General features: G+C 42.5%; 1 long non-coding RNA gene and 8 other non-coding genes across 9 annotated transcripts; 4 read left to right on the forward strand and 5 right to left on the reverse strand.

Moving 5' to 3' along the window:
- Positions 1-1,634: 1,634 nt before the first annotated feature.
- Positions 1,635-1,707, reverse strand: TRNAT-CGU (transfer RNA threonine (anticodon CGU)). Its single transcript has one exon. It is a non-coding gene; the product is annotated as a tRNA-Thr (tRNA).
- An 874-nt stretch (positions 1,708-2,581) lies between these two features.
- On the forward strand, positions 2,582-2,654 carry TRNAT-CGU (transfer RNA threonine (anticodon CGU)). The gene has a single exon. It is a non-coding gene; the product is annotated as a tRNA-Thr (tRNA).
- A 382-nt stretch (positions 2,655-3,036) lies between these two features.
- TRNAT-CGU (transfer RNA threonine (anticodon CGU)) lies at positions 3,037-3,109 on the forward strand. The gene has a single exon. It is a non-coding gene; the product is annotated as a tRNA-Thr (tRNA).
- A 1,292-nt stretch (positions 3,110-4,401) lies between these two features.
- On the forward strand, positions 4,402-4,474 carry TRNAT-UGU (transfer RNA threonine (anticodon UGU)). Its single transcript has one exon. It is a non-coding gene; the product is annotated as a tRNA-Thr (tRNA).
- Positions 4,475-6,115: 1,641 nt separating this feature from the next.
- On the reverse strand, positions 6,116-12,172 carry LOC142795925 (uncharacterized). Its single transcript, XR_012893418.1, has 3 exons — positions 12,052-12,172; positions 6,370-6,492; positions 6,116-6,257 (listed from the first exon to the last, which is right to left on the reverse strand). It is a non-coding gene; the product is annotated as an uncharacterized LOC142795925 (long non-coding RNA).
- Positions 12,173-18,417: 6,245 nt separating this feature from the next.
- Positions 18,418-18,490, reverse strand: TRNAT-UGU (transfer RNA threonine (anticodon UGU)). The gene has a single exon. It is a non-coding gene; the product is annotated as a tRNA-Thr (tRNA).
- A 1,292-nt stretch (positions 18,491-19,782) lies between these two features.
- Positions 19,783-19,855, reverse strand: TRNAT-CGU (transfer RNA threonine (anticodon CGU)). The gene has a single exon. It is a non-coding gene; the product is annotated as a tRNA-Thr (tRNA).
- Positions 19,856-20,237: 382 nt separating this feature from the next.
- TRNAT-CGU (transfer RNA threonine (anticodon CGU)) lies at positions 20,238-20,310 on the reverse strand. The gene has a single exon. It is a non-coding gene; the product is annotated as a tRNA-Thr (tRNA).
- Positions 20,311-21,184: 874 nt separating this feature from the next.
- TRNAT-CGU (transfer RNA threonine (anticodon CGU)) lies at positions 21,185-21,257 on the forward strand. The gene has a single exon. It is a non-coding gene; the product is annotated as a tRNA-Thr (tRNA).
- The last annotated feature ends 2,429 nt before the right edge of the window (positions 21,258-23,686 follow it).

Genomic DNA, 23,686 nt, shown 5'->3' on the forward strand with positions numbered 1-23,686 from the left:
TTGGCGTCACGTAGCACGTGAACTTATTATGAGCGGGCAGCTGATTAATTGCCCCTCTTATACAACCAAAACACACCAAGTCTGCCAGTACGAGACCCTCGTTCAATGAAATAAGGGAAAGAAGTGTATACCTAAGGGCTCGTTTTTCCGTGTTTTAACACAATATTAATGAGATATAACAGACAGTAATGCCAAGGAATGTACAGGGGAAGTTATTAAAACCAATGGAATGTAAATAAGAAGAAAGAAAAGTGGATGAAAAAATTACCAACTGTGAGCAGGAATCGAACCTACGACCTTAGAATTACGCGTTCGATGCTCTAACCACTGAGCTATCACAGCGGCCCTCCCTCCATCCACTTTTTTGGGTTTATCTGTGAATTTAGAAGTAGGAGCGACAGTCAGCGCCATCTATAAGCCAAACAGCGAGTGTGAAAACACTCTTATGCGCATGTTTGGCGTCACGTAGCACGTGAACTTATTATGAGCGGGCAGCTGAATAATTGTCCCTCTTATACAACCTAAACACACCAAGTCTGCCAGTACGAGACCCTCGTTCAATGAAATAAGGGAAAGAAGTGTATACGTAAGTGCTCGTTTTTCCGTGTTTTAACACAATATTAATGAGATATAACAGACAGTAATGCCAAGGAATGTACAGGGGAAGTTATTAAAACCAAGGGAATGTAAATAAGAAGAAAGGAAAGTGGATGAAAAAATTACCAACTGTGAGCAGGAATCGAACCTACGACCTTTGAATTACGCGTTCGATGCTCTAACCACTGAGCTATCACAGCGGCCCTCCCTCCATCCACTTTTTTGGGTTTATCTGTGAATTTAGAAGTAGGAGCGACAGTCAGCGCCATCTATAAGCCAAACAGCGAGTGTAAAAACACTCTTATGCGCATGTTTGGCGTCACGTAGCACGTGAACTTATTATGAGCGGGCAGCTGATTAATTGTCCCTCTTATACAACCTAAACACACCAAGTGTGCCAGTACGAGACCCTCGTTCAATGAAATAAGGGAAAGAAGTGTATACCTAAGGGCTCGTTTTTCCGTGTTTTAACACAATATTAATGAGATATAACAGACAGTAATGCCAAGGAATGTACAGGGGAAGTTATTAAAACCAATGGAATTTAAATAAGAAGAAAGAAAAGTGGATGAAAAATTACCAACTGTGAGCAGGAATCGAACCTACGACCTTCGAATTACGCGTTCGATGCTTTAACCACTGAGCTATCACAGCGGCCCTCCCTCCATCCACTTTTTTTGGGTTTATCTGTGAATTTAGAAGTAGGAGCGACAGTCAGCGCCATCTATAAGCCAAACAGCGAGTGTGAAAACACTCTTATGCGCATGTTTGGCTTCACGTAGCACGTGAACTTATTATGAGCGGGCAGCTGATTAATTGCCCCTCTTATACAACCTAAACACACCAAGTCTGCCAGTACGAGACCCTCGTTCAATGAAATAAGGGAAAGAAGTGTATACCTAAGGGCTCGTTTTTCCGTGTTTTAACACAATATTAATGAGATATAACAGACAGTAATGCCAAGGAATGTACAGGGGAAGTTATTAAAACCAATGGAATGTAAATAAGAAGAAAGAAAAGTGGATGAAAAAATTACCAACTGTGAGCAGGAATCGAACCTACGACCTTCGAATTACGCGTTCGATGCTCTAACCACTGAGCTATCACAGCGGCTCTTCCTGCTCACAGTTGCATTCCTGCTCACAGTCGGTAATTTTTTCATCCACTTTTCTTTCTTCTTATTAACATTCCATTGGTTTTAATAACTTCCCCTGTACATTCCTTGGCATTACTGTCTGTTATATCTCATTAATATTGTGTTAAAACACGGAAAAACGGGCCCTTAGGTATACACTTCTTTCTCTTATTTCATTGAACGAGGGTCTCGTACTGGCAGACTTGGTGTGTTTAGGTTGTATAAGAGGGACAATTAATCAGCTGCCCGCTCATAATAAGTTCACGTGCTACGTGACGCCAAACATGCGCATAAGAGTGTTTTCACACTCGCTGTTTGGCTTATAGATGGCGCTGACTGTCGCTCCTACTCTAAATTCACAGATAAACCCAAAAAAGTGGATGGAGGGAGGGCCGCTGTGATAGCTCAGTGGTTGGAGCATCGAACGCGTAATTCGAAGGTCGTAGGTTCGATTCCTGCTCACAGTTGGTAATTTTTTCATCCACTTTTCTTTCTTCTTATTTACATTTCATTGGTTTTAATAACTTCCCCTGTACATTCGTTGGCATTACTGTCTGTTATATCTCATTAATATTGTGTTAAAACACGGAAAAACGAGCCCTTAGGTATACACTTCTTTCCCTTATTTGATTGAACGAGGGTCTCGTACTGGCAGACTTGGTGTGTTTAGGTTGTATAAGAGGGACAATTAATCAGCTGCCCGCTCATAATAAGTTCACGTGCTACGTGACGCCAAACATGCGCATAAGAGTGTTTTCACACTCGCTGTTTGGCTTATAGATGGCGCTGACTGTCGCTCCTACTTCTAAATTCACAGATAAACCCAAAAAAGTGGATGGAGGGAGGGCCGCTGTGATAGCTCAGTGGTTAGAGCATCGAACGCGTAATTCGAAGGTCGTAGGTTCGATTCCTGCTCACAGTTGGTAATTTTTTCATCCACTTTTCTTTCTTCTTATTTACATTCCATTGGTTTTAATAACTTCCCCTGTACATTCCTTGGCATTACTGTCTCTTATATCTCATTAATATTGTGTTAAAACACGGAAAAACGAGCCCTTAGGTATACACTTCTTTCCCTTATTTCATTGAACGAGGGTCTCGTACTGGCAGACTTGGTGTGTTTAGGTTGTATAAGAGGGACAATTAATCAGCTGCCCGCTCATAATAAGTTCACGTGCTACGTGACGCCAAACATGCGCATAAGAGTGTTTTCACACTCGCTGTTTGGCTTATAGATGGCGCGGACTGTCGCTCCTACTTCTAAATTCACAGATAAACCCAAAAAAATGGATGGAGGGAGGGCCGCTGTGATAGCTCAGTGGTTAGAGCATCGAACGCGTAATTCGAAGGTCGTAGGTTCGATTCCTGCTCACAGTTGGTAATTTTTTCATCCACTTTTCTTTCTTCTTATTTACATTCCATTGGTTTTAATAACTTCCCCTGTACATTCCTTGGCATTACTGTCTGTTATATCTCATTAATATAGTGTTAAAACACGGAAAAACGAGCCCTTAGGTATACACTTCTTTCCCTTATTTCATTGAACGAGGGTCTCGTACTGGCAGACTTGGTGTGTTTAGGTTGTATAAGAGGGACAATTAATCAGCTGCCCGCTCATAATAAGTTCACGTGCTACGTGACGCCAAACATGCGCATAAGAGTGTTTTCACACTCGCTGTTTGGCTTATAGATGGCGCTGACTGTCGCTCCTACTTCTAAATTCACAGATAAACCCAAAAAAGTGGATGGAGGGAGGGCCGCTGTGATAGCTCAGTGGTTAGAGCAACGAACGCGTAATTCGAAGGTCGTAGGTTCGATTCCTTCTCACAGTTGGTAATTTTTTCATCCACTTTTCTTTCTTCTTATTTACATTCCATTGGTTTTAATACCTTCCCCTGTACATTCCTTGGCATTACTGTCTGTTATATCTCATTAATATTGTGTTAAAACACGGAAAAACGAGCCCTTAGGTATACACTTCTTTCCCTTATTTCATTGAACGAGGGTCTCGTACTGGCAGACTTGGTGTGTTTAGGTTGTATAAGAGGGACAATTAATCAGCTGCCCGCTCATAATAAGTTCACGTGCTACGTGACGCCAAACATGCGCATAAGAGTGTTTTCACACTCGCTGTTTGGCTTATAGATGGCGCTGACTGTCGCTCCTACTTCTAAATTCACAGATAAACCCAAAAAAGTGGATGGAGGGAGGGCCGCTGTGATAGCTCAGTGGTTAGAGCATCGAACGCGTAATTCGAAGGTCGTAGATTCGATTCCTGCTCACAGTTGGTAATTTTTTCATCCACTTTTCTTTCTTCTTATTTACATTCCATTGGTTTTAATAACTTCCCCTGTACATTCCTTGGCATTATTGTCTGTTATATCTCATTAATATTGTGTTAAAACACGGAAAAACGAGCCCTAAGGTATACACTTCTTTCCCTTATTTCATTGAACGAGGGTCTCGTACTGGCAGACTTGGTGTGTTTAGGTTGTATAAGAGGGACAATTAATCAGCTGCCCGCTCATAATAAGTTCACGTGCTACGTGACGCCAAACATGCGCATAAGAGTGTTTTCACACTCGCTGTTTGGCTTATAGATGGCGCTGACTGTCGTTCCTACTTCTAAATTCACAGATAAACCCAAAAAAGTGGATGGAGGGAGGGCCGCTGTGATAGCTCAGTGGTTAGAGCATCGAACTTGTAATTCGAAGGTCGTAGGTTCGATTCCTGCTCACAGTTGGTAATTTTTTCATCCACTTTTCTTTCTTCTTATTTACATTCCATTGGTTTTAATAACTTCCCCTGTACATTCCTTGGCATTACTGTCTGTTATATCTCATTAATATTGTGTTAAAACACGGAAAAACGAGCCCTTAGGTATACACTTCTTTCCCTTATTTTATTGAACGAGGGTCTCGTACTGGCAGACTTGGTGTGTTTAGGTTGTATAAGAGGGACAATTAATCAGCTGCCCGCTCATAATAAGTTCACGTGCTACGTGACGCCAAACATGCGCATAAGAGTGTTTTCACCCTCGCTGTTTGGCTTATAGATGGCGCTGACTGTCGCTCCTACTTCTAAATTCACAGATAAACCCAAAAAAGTGGATGGAGGGAGGGCCGCTGTGATAGCTCAGTGGTTGGAGCATCGAACGCGTAATTCGAAGGTCGTAGGTTCGATTCCTGCTCACAGTTGGTAATTTTTTCATCCACTTTTCTTTCTTCTTATTTATATTCCATTGGTTTTAATAACTTCCCCTGTACATTCCTTGGCATTACTGTCTGTTATATGTCATTAATATTGTGTTAAAACACGGAAAAACGAGCCCTTAGGTATACACTTCTTTCCCGTATTTCATTGAACGAGGGTCTCGTACTGGCAGACTTGGTGTGTTTAGGTTGTATAAGAGGGACAATTAATCAGCTGCCCGCTCATAATAAGTTCACGTGCTACGTGACGCCAAACATGCGCATAAGAGTGTTTTCACACTCGCTGTTTGGCTTATAGATGGCGCTGACTGTCGCTCCTACTTCTAAATTCACAGATAAACCCAAAAAAGTGGATGGAGGGAGGGCCGCTGTGATAGCTCAGTGGTTGGAGCATCGAACGCGTAATTCGAAGGTCGTAGGTTCGATTCCTGCTCACAGTTGGTAATTTTTTCATCCACTTTTCTTTCTTCTTATTTACATTCCATTGGTTTTAATAACTTCCCCTGTACATTCCTTGGCATTACTGTCTGTTATATCTCATTAATATTGTGTTAAAACACGGAAAAACGAGCCCTTAGGTATACACTTCTTTCCCTTATTTCATTGAACGAGGGTCTCGTACTGGCAGACTTGGTGTGTTTAGGTTGTATAAGAGGGACAATTAATCAGCTGCCCGCTCATAATAAGTTCACGTGCTACGTGACGCCAAACATGCGCATAAGAGTGTTTTCACACTCGCTGTTTGGCTTATAGATGGCGCTGACTGTCGCTCCTACTTCTAAATTCACAGATAAACCCAAAAAAGTGGATGGAGGGAGGGCCGCTGGGATAGCTCAGTGGTTAGAGCATCGAACGCGTAATTCGAAGGTCGTAGGTTCGATTCCTGCTCACAGTTGGTAATTTTTTCATCCACTTTTCTTTCTTCTTATTTACATTCCATTGGTTTTAATAACTTCCCCTGTACATTCCTTGGCATTACTGTCTGTTATATCTCATTATTATTGTGTTAAAACACGGAAAAATGAGCCCTTAGGTATACACTTCTTTTCCTTATATATATATATATATATATATATATATATATATATATATATATATATCTCGCTTGCCGTGTTGCCGTGTTGCCATGCAATACATGAAGAAACAAGCAGAATGAAAGTCATGAATGACCACAAAACCTCTGCGTACTTACAAGAGATATGGTTACTTCCTGGTATCGGATAGCCATGTACCCTGCCAGGATTCCGCTAACGTAGGTCGCCACATGGGTGAATGGCCTAAAATAAATAACCTCTAATGTTTTGAATATGCGTCTGAAAGAAAAAAAACGGCCTCTGAAGTTTTTAGTCACACGCGAATTAAATTGAAGGTCAAATAAAGCTGGAATTCATAAATCAGTGGCTAAAAATCTGAACGCAAGTATACCGTCCATCATTCGTGCCAGTCGTCACGCCGTACAACAGATCCATGAAGAATGTTCGGAAGGCCGTATAAGTGCTGCAAGCAAGTCCAGTCACCAAAAGCACCGTGACAATCGTTTGGGGAAATCTGGAAGCATGAATACCCGTGTTGTCCATTGCTGCAACAACACGAAACATAACAAACTAAGCAGTATTGCGCACAAACCCGATAAAGTTAATGTATTTTCGAACGATAGGTAGATATCTATGCACAGTCTATCACAAAAGTGTTTGGACCACGCGCCCGCGTGCCAAACTGCCTGTTCGCACCACCTAGCGGTGCGCCATCTTCAGTCAAGAGCAGTGCTAGGCCAGAAACGGGTCTTGTTGTTATTCACTGGCCTTTCAATTTTTTTACTGCTGCGTATACAGCTCATTGTTAGTTCGCAGTTTTCACGCGAAGCGCTCATCTGCAATACGACCGTCACATTTCTATTTTCATAGCAGGATCAAAACTATCACGGCGTGAAATAAAGTTGTTTCTCTCTTTCTCTCTATCACGGCGTGGCTCAAATGGTGGTGCGTTCGCTAGGTATCACTTTGTTATGAAGCTTGCGACTAATAACAGTTATGCTCATAGACATCCTCTCGAGGCTGAAGCACGTAGATGCAGATGCACGATATAAGAATATCATGTGCAGATGCCAAGAAGCATGTCGAGTTTAAAAGGCAAAGGCACAAGTAATTTGTACCCAGACAGAAAAGGGACAGGCCATAGATTAAGGGAAAAATGCTTCCTGGGCGCTGCGGTGCTGTCGATCGCCGCTGACGTATACAGCAGAAGTGTCACGAAGAGGCTTTTGGCGACGTGCTCACGTGGTGCGTAAGCTTTTGTGGTCGACTGTACGGTCTAAAGCATAACTCAAGTTTTTCTTGCGTGTGTAATGCAGCTGTTGAAATAATTATGAAAGAGGTGGCAGACTTTAAGTGAGGAGACAGAGAGACACTCTATTGACAGAGTGCCTAGCTTGGACCTATTACAATGATAGCTTTAGTTTTGTCTACAGACGCGGTTACCTATGCCGTGGTCACCTTTCATTGCAATAACATTAGAGCTCGTGTCACAGAAAGTCTAGTGTCAGCACAAGCTTCGGCATTGCCGGCGTTGTCCTCCGGTGAAAAATACCGAACCTATGTGATTTATAGTATCGACAGTTTATGAGGTAATAAGTGCTAAAGAGTGCCCCGTAACCAAAATATTATTACGGAGCACGTCGTAGTCGGGGACGCGAGATTAATTTTGACCACGTGGGGTGTGCTGAAAATAAAACTACACGAGCTTTCTTCAGTTTAGTTTCATCTAAATGCAGCCGTCGTGGCCTGGAATCCCATCAGCCTCCTCGAGCTTAGCTCGCGACACCTTACCTGCTAATTTAGCATGGTAAGCAAGAAGCAATTTTCACTTTTAGCTTTCGAATCGCTGTCCTGAGTTCTGGAATCTGCTGTCTTGCATTTTCTTGCACGTTTGCCAGCAAGTGAATTAGAATTAGAAAGCTTAAAGCGAGACCACTTACTGCCGTATTGAGGAACACTCCTTGACTTAACCTTGAATTGCCAGCGCTTCAAGGCAGCGCATTTCGAGCTTGCTTGTTCTACCTTGATACCGCCTAATGACAGCGCATTTGAAACGCGTTTGTGCTTTATTGAAGTTTGTGGCTAGTGATGCTGCATTGAAGGTCGAGACAAGTGAAGTATAAGCCAAGAAGCATTTCTTAATACGGGGTAAGCGGATGTTTGTTGTTTTGTTTTTACATTGCAAGTAAAAATGTAACACTTTGTTCCTCTTTAAAATGTGAAAAAATCTATGTGCACCAAACAAAACTCACTTTTGCCGCAAGCGCGAGATACTGAATGTGACAGCAAGGCATTGGCATGTTATGGGAGGTAAATCTGCCACCTAACTCTTGTAGAATCCGATCTCGTGTAACACTACAAAACGCTGGTGCAAGAGTATTCGGGTGATTGAAACAGCCCTTTCCCTGATGTCTGCCACTACAACGAGAAGTAAGGATAGTATTGGAGCCTTGTTCTCATTTCGGTGAGACAGCTCACCCGACCGCGCCTTTTTGGTCAATGTTCGCAGTCAGAATCATGCATGTGCGTTCCTCATTCAGAGTTGTAACTTTTCTCTGTGGCATAATTCAAATATTTATTGCGCAAAATTTTTATGGTGGTCACATGTTGCACATTCAATCGCCATTAATCTACACATGGGTGAAAATTATAAATGATTTTTTACGTTACAGAGCCTAAATAAAAGGGTAAATCATGATGAAAAATGCCACCAGTCTGCCGTCTCATTTTGCGCCCTTAAATGTGCGTGCTACGAGGTCTTACGCACCATTATCTAAACGGTGATGTAACGTTTCAGTAAAATTGCTAATGTCCAGTTTCTCTTTTTTACAGCTTCATGCATAATCTGTGTTATATAATACGGCAGCTCTTAGAAGATGAATCAGTTCTTGAAGCTGCACGACCACGTTTTCGCCTATATATCAAAACAATTGATAAGAAATGACAGTGGCTATGGGCTGATTCTGCACACGTAGCCTGTAAGTAAGCAAAGCAAGACCGCCAAGATGGTCTAGTGGTTGAGGTACTCGGATGCTGACCCACAGGTCGCGTGATCAAACCCTGGATGCGGCGGGTGGATTTTTGATGGAGGCGAAAATGTTGTAGGCCCGTGTGCTCAGATATGGGTGCACGTTAAAGAACTGGTAGTCAAAACTTCCGGAGCCCTCCACTATGACATCTATCATAAACATATGGTCGTTTTGGGACGGTAAGCCTAAAATATCAATCAAACATGTAAGCTGAATTCACGGATGGCAGCGGCATTGGCAGAAATTTTTTTCGGAGGGGGCACCCCCTTCAATAAAGTTGGGCACGGGCAGGCAGAGGTGATAGACCATTATTCTGTGCGCATGTATCCTGGGACATATTATTTTGGAGGGGGGCACGGGGGGGGGCACGGGGGGGGGGGGCACGGGCTTGGTGTGCCAGCCCTCGGATATACGCCACTGGCAGATGGAAACCTGTGTGGTAGGAAACAAACGCAGGGAGAGCCATGGTGGTGGTGCAAACTGCGGTAAAAGTTACATTGGCGATAGAAGTAAGCTTTACAAAGACTATGTATAGCGGCACATGTATGATGTATACAAAAAAAGGTTTCGTCGAACGCGCTGACCGAACACGCAGAAGCAGTTGGCCACGAAGTAGATCGATATAGGATGAAAATAACGAAAAGATAAAGGGAAACGAATTGGACTTTTCGGCTATTTTGACACTGAAAATTCAGACAACGGCACAATTTTTCTTCAAACGTAACAAAGGCAACTTACCCTACACGTACGCTGCTACGTCATATTTTCAAATATACACAATTGGACCATTTGTACATTATTTTTTCATTGTGAACATGGCTCCCGTGCGGAAACTGAAACGATCTGCTTTTGTGTGAACACTCATGGCCGGCCTGTGCTTATTTTAACCCTAGAGTTCAAAATAACAACCCGAACAAAAAAAGAGGGGTAACAGGGGCACTGCCAGCGTCATATTTTACTTTTTTTATTTTTGTTAACTGTTAATTGTCCTCTCCACACTTACATGGCCACGGTAGTAAAATATGACGCCACAACCGGAAGCGCTAGCGACGTCGTGCACTTGCCTTACATGGCGCTAAATTGAAAGTTTTCTTAATTGCTGACTTTTTACGAGCTATTATAAATACGCGATTTTATTGCGCTTTATGGCTCACTGATTGCGTTTTTTGCTAGTTTTTTTAAAGAAAAATAAAGTTAGTGACGGCTACCCTTTTTCGCTTCGTTGTCGCAATGTAAAAGTTTAAGAAACAAAATATATAAATATATAGACACTCAAAGAAAAAATCAAGTATTTGGGGAGTATTCCTGCCACGCAACAGTAATCATATACTTCACGTACTTTGCTCGTGTTATCACTACGCTTCCTGTCTGTGGCGGAGCCAGGGGGTTGTACACTGGGCCTGTGTCCGGTGTGCGACTGCCCCCCCCCTTCCCCCTAAATTTTTTCGCCATGCCATAGATAACAAAAAATGACCATTTCAAGGAAGTGCCCTCGAAGTGCCCGTTCATCCATCCATCCACTCGCCGCGTCTGTCTTCCGTCTGTCTGTCTGTTTATGCGCCTGCCTGCCTGCCTGCCTGCCTGCCTGCCTGCCTGCCTGCCTGTCTGTCTGTCTGTCTGTCTGTCTGTCTGTCTGTCTGTCTGTCTGTCTGTCTGTCCGTCCGTCCGTCCGTCCGTCCGTCCATCCGTCCGTTCGTATATCTAGTGAACACTCGAAGTATCTTTATCTTGTATCTTTTTATCATATATTCTTCATATCCGAGTACTGCCATCTAGCGGATATTACAAAAAACTAAACGAGAGGTGGCTACCTACTACATATATTGAGGACGCACGACCCACGGTCCCTAAATAAATTTCTTTTCTTCGCCCCTAAAAAATGTCTGGCCACGCGCCTGCTTCCTGCTGTTCACCGTGACGAACGGTGCGCGCCTTATCTTAAGTGCGAAATAGCATTCTTGATTTGAAAATGGTGAGAGCCGGGTTTTCAAGAAAGAAAACGCGAGCAAGTCAGATGGCGAATAATGTTATGTGGCAGAACTACTATCCAAATACTGTTTTTTATTTGAGTGCATACAGTTCTACATCGGTAAGCTTGAAAATTCTCATTTAGGCAGAGCAAACACGCAGTGATGGGGCACACTTTCAATACAGTCCCCTCAATGCTAATCCCGAATCTCTGTGTACTCAAAGAAATGTTGGAGCACTGTCATCAAATTGCGGTAGCTTTTCGGGCCTTTACTCACACGCACACATACGATGCATGAGGTGATGTTATCGATTCTGATTTTATGCAGAACATCACGGCCGCGGTAATGGCAGAAACTTACCGAAAGTGTCTATGCAATGTATATCGCAATCAAGTTACAGGTAAATAAAATTAACAGGAAGAAATTAGACTTTAAAACACAGTTCATAGCGCAGATGATACATTAATGTAGCTTGGCTTTGTCTGTAGAGTCAGCGTTAGACAGTATAGCAAACATATCTACTGTATACCAATATATGTCATGCCACCAGTTCTGCAAAATGAAATGAAAAACAGCGTAAAAAACAATGAACCCTGCTGATGAATTTAATGATATGTTTGTTTTAACGCCCCAAAACCGCCACATGATTATGAGAGACTCCGTAGTGGAGAGCTCCAAAAGTGTCGACCACCAGGATTTTTTTTTAATGTGCATCTAAATCTTAGCACGTGAGTCTACAGCATTTTCGCCTGCATCGCAAATGCCTCCGTCACCGGAATTCGATCTCGCTACCTGCGGGTCAGCAACTGAGTACCTTAGCCGCTAGACCACCATGGTGGGGTCTGTTGATGTTTTTAGCATTTGTGTGCAAACAATTATTTTCTGTTGACAAAAAACAGTAGCACCAATAAACGCATTGACGCCTTCCAGTTCACAAAATTCAATAGTACTGATACTGTATGAGGCTGCAGTGTATTTTCGAAGACCTTCAAACATAAGTATTGCTTATCAAAGAAATTGCTTACAGCGTTCTTTTAAAGAAAACTTGTCTACTACTCATAGCGCTTATCGTACCTCGTCAGGAGCATGATGAAAGGCAGAGTGAGGGTGAAGAGTTGCATCTCTGTACTGACGTACCAGAGGTGTATCAAACACTGAAAAGGGGGGAGAAAAAAACATTTCAACAAACATTATGTGTTTATAAATTTAACTAGGACTATTAAGTTTGAATTTAGTTTCAAAACTAACCAATTTAGTTTCAAAACTAACCAATTTAGATTATTTCCACTGCAACGCATTACCGTATAGAAGCTACAGAAGTTAAACAGACAGACAAACAGACATACAAATAAACAGACAGACAGACGGAAGACAGACGCGGCGAGTGGATGGATGGATGAACGGGCACTTCGAGGGCACTTCCTTGAAATGGTCATTTTTTGTTATCTATGGCATGGCGAAAAAATTTAGGGGGAAGGGGGGGGGCAGTCGCACACCGGACACAGGCCCAGTGTACAACCCCCTGGCTCCGCCACAGACAGGAAGCGTAGTGATAACACGAGCAAAGTACGTGAAGTATATGATTACTGTTGCGTGGCAGGAATACTCCCCAAATACTTGATTTTTTCTTTGAGTGTCTATATATTTATATATTTTGTTTCTTAAACTTTTACATTGCGACAACGAAGCGAAAAAGGGTAGCCGTCACTAACTTTATTTTTCTTTAAAAAAACTAGCAAAAAACGCAATCAGTGAGCCATAAAGCGCAATAAAATCGCGTATTTATAATAGCTCGTAAAAAGTCAGCAATTAAGAAAACTTTCAATTTAGCGCCATGTAAGGCAAGTGCACGACGTCGCTAGCGCTTCCGGTTGTGGCGTCATATTTTACTACCGTGGCCATGTAAGTGTGGAGAGGACAATTAACAGTTAACAAAAATAAAAAAAGTAAAATATGACGCTGGCAGTGCCCCTGTTACCCCTCTTTTTTTGTTCGGGTTGTTATTTTGAACTCTAGGGTTAAAATAAGCACAGGCCGGCCATGAGTGTTCACACAAAAGCAGATCGTTTCAGTTTCCGCACGGGAGCCATGTTCACAATGAAAAAATAATGTACAAATGGTCCAATTGTGTATATTTGAAAATATGACGTAGCAGCGTACGTGTAGGGTAAGTTGCCTTTGTTACGTTTGAAGAAAAATTGTGCCGTTGTCTGAATTTTCAGTGTCAAAATAGCCGAAAAGTCCAATTCGTTTCCCTTTATCTTTTCGTTATTTTCATCCTATATCGATCTACTTCGTGGCCAACTGCTTCTGCGTGTTCGGTCAGCGCGTTCGACGAAACCTTTTTTTGTATACATCATACATGTGCCGCTATACATAGTCTTTGTAAAGCTTACTTCTATCGCCAATGTAACTTTTACCGCAGTTTGCACCACCACCATGGCTCTCCCTGCGTTTGTTTCCTACCACACAGGTTTCCATCTGCCAGTGGCGTATATCCGAGGGCTGGCACACCAAGCCCGTGCCCCCCCCCCCCGTGCCCCCCCCCGTGCCCCCCTCCAAAATAATATGTCCCAGGATACATGCGCACAGAATAATGGTCTATCACCTCTGCCTGCCCGTGCCCAACTTTATTGAAGGGGGTGCCCCCTCCGAAAAAAATTTCTGCCAATGCCGCTGCCATCCGTGAATTCAGCTTACATGTTTGATTGATATTTTAGGCTTACCGTCCCAAAACGACCATATGTTTATGATAGATGTCATAGTGGAGGGCTCCGGAAGTTTTGACTACCAGTTCTTTAACGTGCACCCATATCTGAGCACACGGGCCTACAACATTTTCGCCTCCATCAAAAATCCACCCGCCGCATCCAGGGTTTGATCACGCGACCTGTGGGTCAGCATCCGAGTACCTCAACCACTAGACCATCTTGGCGGTCTTGCTTTGCTTACTTACAGGCTACGTGTGCAGAATCAGCCCATAGCCACTGTCATTTCTTATCAATTGTTTTGATATATAGGCGAAAACGTGGTCGTGCAGCTTCAAGAACTGATTCATCTTCTAAGAGCTGCCGTATTATATAACACAGATTATGCATGAAGCTGTAAAAAAGAGAAACTGGACATTAGCAATTTTACTGAAACGTTACATCACCGTTTAGATAATGGTGCGTAAGACCTCGTAGCACGCACATTTAAGGGCGCAAAATGAGACGGCAGACTGGTGGCATTTTTCATCATGATTTACCCTTTTATTTAGGCTCTGTAACGTAAAAAATCATTTATAATTTTCACCCATGTGTAGATTAATGGCGATTGAATGTGCAACATGTGACCACCATAAAAATTTTGCGCAATAAATATTTGAATTATGCCACAGAGAAAAGTTACAACTCTGAATGAGGAACGCACATGCATGATTCTGACTGCGAACATTGACCAAAAAGGCGCGGTCGGGTGAGCTGTCTCACCGAAATGAGAACAAGGCTCCAATACTATCCTTACTTCTCGTTGTAGTGGCAGACATCAGGGAAAGGGCTGTTTCAATCACCCGAATACTCTTGCACCAGCGTTTTGTAGTGTTACACGAGATCGGATTCTACAAGAGTTAGGTGGCAGATTTACCTCCCATAACATGCCAATGCCTTGCTGTCACATTCAGTATCTCGCGCTTGCGGCAAAAGTGAGTTTTGTTTGGTGCACATAGATTTTTTCACATTTTAAAGAGGAACAAAGTGTTACATTTTTACTTGCAATGTAAAAACAAAACAACAAACATCCGCTTACCCCGTATTAAGAAATGCTTCTTGGCTTATACTTCACTTGTCTCGACCTTCAATGCAGCATCACTAGCCACAAACTTCAATAAAGCACAAACGCGTTTCAAATGCGCTGTCATTAGGCGGTATCAAGGTAGAACAAGCAAGCTCGAAATGCGCTGCCTTGAAGCGCTGGCAATTCAAGGTTAAGTCAAGGAGTGTTCCTCAATACGGCAGTAAGTGGTCTCGCTTTAAGCTTTCTAATTCTAATTCACTTGCTGGCAAACGTGCAAGAAAATGCAAGACAGCAGATTCCAGAACTCAGGACAGCGATTCGAAAGCTAAAAGTGAAAATTGCTTCTTGCTTACCATGCTAAATTAGCAGGTAAGGTGTCGCGAGCTAAGCTCGAGGAGGCTGATGGGATTCCAGGCCACGACGGCTGCATTTAGATGAAACTAAACTGAAGAAAGCTCGTGTAGTTTTATTTTCAGCACACCCCACGTGGTCAAAATTAATCTCGCGTCCCCGACTACGACGTGCTCCGTAATAATATTTTGGTTACGGGGCACTCTTTAGCACTTATTACCTCATAAACTGTCGATACTATAAATCACATAGGTTCGGTATTTTTCACCGGAGGACAACGCCGGCAATGCCGAAGCTTGTGCTGACACTAGACTTTCTGTGACACGAGCTCTAATGTTATTGCAATGAAAGGTGACCACGGCATAGGTAACCGCGTCTGTAGACAAAACTAAAGCTATCATTGTAATAGGTCCAAGCTAGGCACTCTGTCAATAGAGTGTCTCTCTGTCTCCTCACTTAAAGTCTGCCACCTCTTTCATAATTATTTCAACAGCTGCATTACACACGCAAGAAAAACTTGAGTTATGCTTTAGACCGTACAGTCGACCACAAAAGCTTACGCACCACGTGAGCACGTCGCCAAAAGCCTCTTCGTGACACTTCTGCTGTATACGTCAGCGGCGATCGACAGCACCGCAGCGCCCAGGAAGCATTTTTCCCTTAATCTATGGCCTGTCCCTTTTCTGTCTGGGTACAAATTACTTGTGCCTTTGCCTTTTAAACTCGACATGCTTCTTGGCATCTGCACATGATATTCTTATATCGTGCATCTGCATCTACGTGCTTCAGCCTCGAGAGGATGTCTATGAGCATAACTGTTATTAGTCGCAAGCTTCATAACAAAGTGATACCTAGCGAACGCACCACCATTTGAGCCACGCCGTGATAGAGAGAAAGAGAGAAACAACTTTATTTCACGCCGTGATAGTTTTGATCCTGCTATGAAAATAGAAATGTGACGGTCGTATTGCAGATGAGCGCTTCGCGTGAAAACTGCGAACTAACAATGAGCTGTATACGCAGCAGTAAAAAAATTGAAAGGCCAGTGAATAACAACAAGACCCGTTTCTGGCCTAGCACTGCTCTTGACTGAAGATGGCGCACCGCTAGGTGGTGCGAACAGGCAGTTTGGCACGCGGGCGCGTGGTCCAAACACTTTTGTGATAGACTGTGCATAGATATCTACCTATCGTTCGAAAATACATTAACTTTATCGGGTTTGTGCGCAATACTGCTTAGTTTGTTATGTTTCGTGTTGTTGCAGCAATGGACAACACGGGTATTCATGCTTCCAGATTTCCCCAAACGATTGTCACGGTGCTTTTGGTGACTGGACTTGCTTGCAGCACTTATACGGCCTTCCGAACATTCTTCATGGATCTGTTGTACGGCGTGACGACTGGCACGAATGATGGACGGTATACTTGCGTTCAGATTTTTAGCCACTGATTTATGAATTCCAGCTTTATTTGACCTTCAATTTAATTCGCGTGTGACTAAAAACTTCAGAGGCCGTTTTTTTTCTTTCAGACGCATATTCAAAACATTAGAGGTTATTTATTTTAGGCCATTCACCCATGTGGCGACCTACGTTAGCGGAATCCTGGCAGGGTACATGGCTATCCGATACCAGGAAGTAACCATATCTCTTGTAAGTACGCAGAGGTTTTGTGGTCATTCATGACTTTCATTCTGCTTGTTTCTTCATGTATTGCATGGCAACACGGCAACACGGCAAGCGAGATATATATATATATATATATATATATATATATATATATATATATATATATAAGGAAAAGAAGTGTATACCTAAGGGCTCATTTTTCCGTGTTTTAACACAATAATAATGAGATATAACAGACAGTAATGCCAAGGAATGTACAGGGGAAGTTATTAAAACCAATGGAATGTAAATAAGAAGAAAGAAAAGTGGATGAAAAAATTACCAACTGTGAGCAGGAATCGAACCTACGACCTTCGAATTACGCGTTCGATGCTCTAACCACTGAGCTATCCCAGCGGCCCTCCCTCCATCCACTTTTTTGGGTTTATCTGTGAATTTAGAAGTAGGAGCGACAGTCAGCGCCATCTATAAGCCAAACAGCGAGTGTGAAAACACTCTTATGCGCATGTTTGGCGTCACGTAGCACGTGAACTTATTATGAGCGGGCAGCTGATTAATTGTCCCTCTTATACAACCTAAACACACCAAGTCTGCCAGTACGAGACCCTCGTTCAATGAAATAAGGGAAAGAAGTGTATACCTAAGGGCTCGTTTTTCCGTGTTTTAACACAATATTAATGAGATATAACAGACAGTAATGCCAAGGAATGTACAGGGGAAGTTATTAAAACCAATGGAATGTAAATAAGAAGAAAGAAAAGTGGATGAAAAAATTACCAACTGTGAGCAGGAATCGAACCTACGACCTTCGAATTACGCGTTCGATGCTCCAACCACTGAGCTATCACAGCGGCCCTCCCTCCATCCACTTTTTTGGGTTTATCTGTGAATTTAGAAGTAGGAGCGACAGTCAGCGCCATCTATAAGCCAAACAGCGAGTGTGAAAACACTCTTATGCGCATGTTTGGCGTCACGTAGCACGTGAACTTATTATGAGCGGGCAGCTGATTAATTGTCCCTCTTATACAACCTAAACACACCAAGTCTGCCAGTACGAGACCCTCGTTCAATGAAATACGGGAAAGAAGTGTATACCTAAGGGCTCGTTTTTCCGTGTTTTAACACAATATTAATGACATATAACAGACAGTAATGCCAAGGAATGTACAGGGGAAGTTATTAAAACCAATGGAATATAAATAAGAAGAAAGAAAAGTGGATGAAAAAATTACCAACTGTGAGCAGGAATCGAACCTACGACCTTCGAATTACGCGTTCGATGCTCCAACCACTGAGCTATCACAGCGGCCCTCCCTCCATCCACTTTTTTGGGTTTATCTGTGAATTTAGAAGTAGGAGCGACAGTCAGCGCCATCTATAAGCCAAACAGCGAGGGTGAAAACACTCTTATGCGCATGTTTGGCGTCACGTAGCACGTGAACTTATTATGAGCGGGCAGCTGATTAATTGTCCCTCTTATACAACCTAAACACACCAAGTCTGCCAGTACGAGACCCTCGTTCAATAAAATAAGGGAAAGAAGTGTATACCTAAGGGCTCGTTTTTCCGTGTTTTAACACAATATTAATGAGATATAACAGACAGTAATGCCAAGGAATGTACAGGGGAAGTTATTAAAACCAATGGAATGTAAATAAGAAGAAAGAAAAGTGGATGAAAAAATTACCAACTGTGAGCAGGAATCGAACCTACGACCTTCGAATTACAAGTTCGATGCTCTAACCACTGAGCTATCACAGCGGCCCTCCCTCCATCCACTTTTTTGGGTTTATCTGTGAATTTAGAAGTAGGAACGACAGTCAGCGCCATCTATAAGCCAAACAGCGAGTGTGAAAACACTCTTATGCGCATGTTTGGCGTCACGTAGCACGTGAACTTATTATGAGCGGGCAGCTGATTAATTGTCCCTCTTATACAACCTAAACACACCAAGTCTGCCAGTACGAGACCCTCGTTCAATGAAATAAGGGAAAGAAGTGTATACCTTAGGGCTCGTTTTTCCGTGTTTTAACACAATATTAATGAGATATAACAGACAATAATGCCAAGGAATGTACAGGGGAAGTTATTAAAACCAATGGAATGTAAATAAGAAGAAAGAAAAGTGGATGAAAAAATTACCAACTGTGAGCAGGAATCGAATCTACGACCTTCGAATTACGCGTTCGATGCTCTAACCACTGAGCTATCACAGCGGCCCTCCCTCCATCCACTTTTTTGGGTTTATCTGTGAATTTAGAAGTAGGAGCGACAGTCAGCGCCATCTATAAGCCAAACAGCGAGTGTGAAAACACTCTTATGCGCATGTTTGGCGTCACGTAGCACGTGAACTTATTATGAGCGGGCAGCTGATTAATTGTCCCTCTTATACAACCTAAACACACCAAGTCTGCCAGTACGAGACCCTCGTTCAATGAAATAAGGGAAAGAAGTGTATACCTAAGGGCTCGTTTTTCCGTGTTTTAACACAATATTAATGAGATATAACAGACAGTAATGCCAAGGAATGTACAGGGGAAGGTATTAAAACCAATGGAATGTAAATAAGAAGAAAGAAAAGTGGATGAAAAAATTACCAACTGTGAGAAGGAATCGAACCTACGACCTTCGAATTACGCGTTCGTTGCTCTAACCACTGAGCTATCACAGCGGCCCTCCCTCCATCCACTTTTTTGGGTTTATCTGTGAATTTAGAAGTAGGAGCGACAGTCAGCGCCATCTATAAGCCAAACAGCGAGTGTGAAAACACTCTTATGCGCATGTTTGGCGTCACGTAGCACGTGAACTTATTATGAGCGGGCAGCTGATTAATTGTCCCTCTTATACAACCTAAACACACCAAGTCTGCCAGTACGAGACCCTCGTTCAATGAAATAAGGGAAAGAAGTGTATACCTAAGGGCTCGTTTTTCCGTGTTTTAACACTATATTAATGAGATATAACAGACAGTAATGCCAAGGAATGTACAGGGGAAGTTATTAAAACCAATGGAATGTAAATAAGAAGAAAGAAAAGTGGATGAAAAAATTACCAACTGTGAGCAGGAATCGAACCTACGACCTTCGAATTACGCGTTCGATGCTCTAACCACTGAGCTATCACAGCGGCCCTCCCTCCATCCATTTTTTTGGGTTTATCTGTGAATTTAGAAGTAGGAGCGACAGTCCGCGCCATCTATAAGCCAAACAGCGAGTGTGAAAACACTCTTATGCGCATGTTTGGCGTCACGTAGCACGTGAACTTATTATGAGCGGGCAGCTGATTAATTGTCCCTCTTATACAACCTAAACACACCAAGTCTGCCAGTACGAGACCCTCGTTCAATGAAATAAGGGAAAGAAGTGTATACCTAAGGGCTCGTTTTTCCGTGTTTTAACACAATATTAATGAGATATAAGAGACAGTAATGCCAAGGAATGTACAGGGGAAGTTATTAAAACCAATGGAATGTAAATAAGAAGAAAGAAAAGTGGATGAAAAAATTACCAACTGTGAGCAGGAATCGAACCTACGACCTTCGAATTACGCGTTCGATGCTCTAACCACTGAGCTATCACAGCGGCCCTCCCTCCATCCACTTTTTTGGGTTTATCTGTGAATTTAGAAGTAGGAGCGACAGTCAGCGCCATCTATAAGCCAAACAGCGAGTGTGAAAACACTCTTATGCGCATGTTTGGCGTCACGTAGCACGTGAACTTATTATGAGCGGGCAGCTGATTAATTGTCCCTCTTATACAACCTAAACACACCAAGTCTGCCAGTACGAGACCCTCGTTCAATCAAATAAGGGAAAGAAGTGTATACCTAAGGGCTCGTTTTTCCGTGTTTTAACACAATATTAATGAGATATAACAGACAGTAATGCCAACGAATGTACAGGGGAAGTTATTAAAACCAATGAAATGTAAATAAGAAGAAAGAAAAGTGGATGAAAAAATTACCAACTGTGAGCAGGAATCGAACCTACGACCTTCGAATTACGCGTTCGATGCTCCAACCACTGAGCTATCACAGCGGCCCTCCCTCCATCCACTTTTTTGGGTTTATCTGTGAATTTAGAGTAGGAGCGACAGTCAGCGCCATCTATAAGCCAAACAGCGAGTGTGAAAACACTCTTATGCGCATGTTTGGCGTCACGTAGCACGTGAACTTATTATGAGCGGGCAGCTGATTAATTGTCCCTCTTATACAACCTAAACACACCAAGTCTGCCAGTACGAGACCCTCGTTCAATGAAATAAGAGAAAGAAGTGTATACCTAAGGGCCCGTTTTTCCGTGTTTTAACACAATATTAATGAGATATAACAGACAGTAATGCCAAGGAATGTACAGGGGAAGTTATTAAAACCAATGGAATGTTAATAAGAAGAAAGAAAAGTGGATGAAAAAATTACCGACTGTGAGCAGGAATGCAACTGTGAGCAGGAAGAGCCGCTGTGATAGCTCAGTGGTTAGAGCATCGAACGCGTAATTCGAAGGTCGTAGGTTCGATTCCTGCTCACAGTTGGTAATTTTTTCATCCACTTTTCTTTCTTCTTATTTACATTCCATTGGTTTTAATAACTTCCCCTGTACATTCCTTGGCATTACTGTCTGTTATATCTCATTAATATTGTGTTAAAACACGGAAAAACGAGCCCTTAGGTATACACTTCTTTCCCTTATTTCATTGAACGAGGGTCTCGTACTGGCAGACTTGGTGTGTTTAGGTTGTATAAGAGGGGCAATTAATCAGCTGCCCGCTCATAATAAGTTCACGTGCTACGTGAAGCCAAACATGCGCATAAGAGTGTTTTCACACTCGCTGTTTGGCTTATAGATGGCGCTGACTGTCGCTCCTACTTCTAAATTCACAGATAAACCCAAAAAAAGTGGATGGAGGGAGGGCCGCTGTGATAGCTCAGTGGTTAAAGCATCGAACGCGTAATTCGAAGGTCGTAGGTTCGATTCCTGCTCACAGTTGGTAATTTTTCATCCACTTTTCTTTCTTCTTATTTAAATTCCATTGGTTTTAATAACTTCCCCTGTACATTCCTTGGCATTACTGTCTGTTATATCTCATTAATATTGTGTTAAAACACGGAAAAACGAGCCCTTAGGTATACACTTCTTTCCCTTATTTCATTGAACGAGGGTCTCGTACTGGCACACTTGGTGTGTTTAGGTTGTATAAGAGGGACAATTAATCAGCTGCCCGCTCATAATAAGTTCACGTGCTACGTGACGCCAAACATGCGCATAAGAGTGTTTTTACACTCGCTGTTTGGCTTATAGATGGCGCTGACTGTCGCTCCTACTTCTAAATTCACAGATAAACCCAAAAAAGTGGATGGAGGGAGGGCCGCTGTGATAGCTCAGTGGTTAGAGCATCGAACGCGTAATTCAAAGGTCGTAGGTTCGATTCCTGCTCACAGTTGGTAATTTTTTCATCCACTTTCCTTTCTTCTTATTTACATTCCCTTGGTTTTAATAACTTCCCCTGTACATTCCTTGGCATTACTGTCTGTTATATCTCATTAATATTGTGTTAAAACACGGAAAAACGAGCACTTACGTATACACTTCTTTCCCTTATTTCATTGAACGAGGGTCTCGTACTGGCAGACTTGGTGTGTTTAGGTTGTATAAGAGGGACAATTATTCAGCTGCCCGCTCATAATAAGTTCACGTGCTACGTGACGCCAAACATGCGCATAAGAGTGTTTTCACACTCGCTGTTTGGCTTATAGATGGCGCTGACTGTCGCTCCTACTTCTAAATTCACAGATAAACCCAAAAAAGTGGATGGAGGGAGGGCCGCTGTGATAGCTCAGTGGTTAGAGCATCGAACGCGTAATTCTAAGGTCGTAGGTTCGATTCCTGCTCACAGTTGGTAATTTTTTCATCCACTTTTCTTTCTTCTTATTTACATTCCATTGGTTTTAATAACTTCCCCTGTACATTCCTTGGCATTACTGTCTGTTATATCTCATTAATATTGTGTTAAAACACGGAAAAACGAGCCCTTAGGTATACACTTCTTTCCCTTATTTCATTGAACGAGGGTCTCGTACTGGCAGACTTGGTGTGTTTTGGTTGTATAAGAGGGGCAATTAATCAGCTGCCCGCTCATAATAAGTTCACGTGCTACGTGACGCCAAACATGCGCATAAGAGTGTTTTCACACTCGCTGTTTGGCTTATAGATGGCGCTGACTGTCGCTCCTACTTCTAAATTCACAGATAAACCCAAAAAAGTGGATGGAGGGAGGGCCGCTGTGATAGCTCAGTGGTTAAAGCATCGAACGCGTAATTCTAAGGTCGTAGGTTCGATTCCTGCTCACAGTTGGTAATTTTTTCATCCACTTTTGTTTCTTCTTATTTACATTCCATTGGTTTTAATAACTTCCCCTGTACATTCCTTGGCATTACTGTCTGTTATATCTCATTAATATTGTGTTAAAACACGGAAAAACGAGCCCTTAGGTATACACTTCTTTCCCTTATTTCATTGAACGAGGGTCTCGTACTGGCACACTTGGTGTGTTTAGGTTGTATAAGAGGGACAATTAATCAGCTGCCCGCTCATAATAAGTTCACGTGCTACGTGACGCCAAACATGCGCATAAGAGTGTTTTTACACTCGCTGTTTGGCTTATAGATGGCGCTGACTGTCGCTCCTACTTCTAAATTCACAGATAAACCCAAAAAAGTGGATGGAGGAAGGGCCGCTGTGATAGCTCAGTGGTTAGAGCATCGAACGCGTAATTCGAAGGTCGTAGGTTCGATTCCTGGTCACAGTTGGTAATTTTTTCATCCACTTTTCTTTCTTCTTATTTACATTCCATTGGTTTTAATAACTTCCCCTGTACACTCCTTGGCATTACTGTCTGTTATATCTCATTAATATTGTGTTAAAACACGGAAAAACGAGCACTTACGTATACACTTCTTTCC

This window comes from Rhipicephalus microplus, unplaced genomic scaffold, assembly GCF_043290135.1.
Source record: "Rhipicephalus microplus isolate Deutch F79 unplaced genomic scaffold, USDA_Rmic scaffold_955, whole genome shotgun sequence".
Taxonomy (NCBI): Eukaryota; Metazoa; Arthropoda; class Arachnida; order Ixodida; family Ixodidae; genus Rhipicephalus; species Rhipicephalus microplus.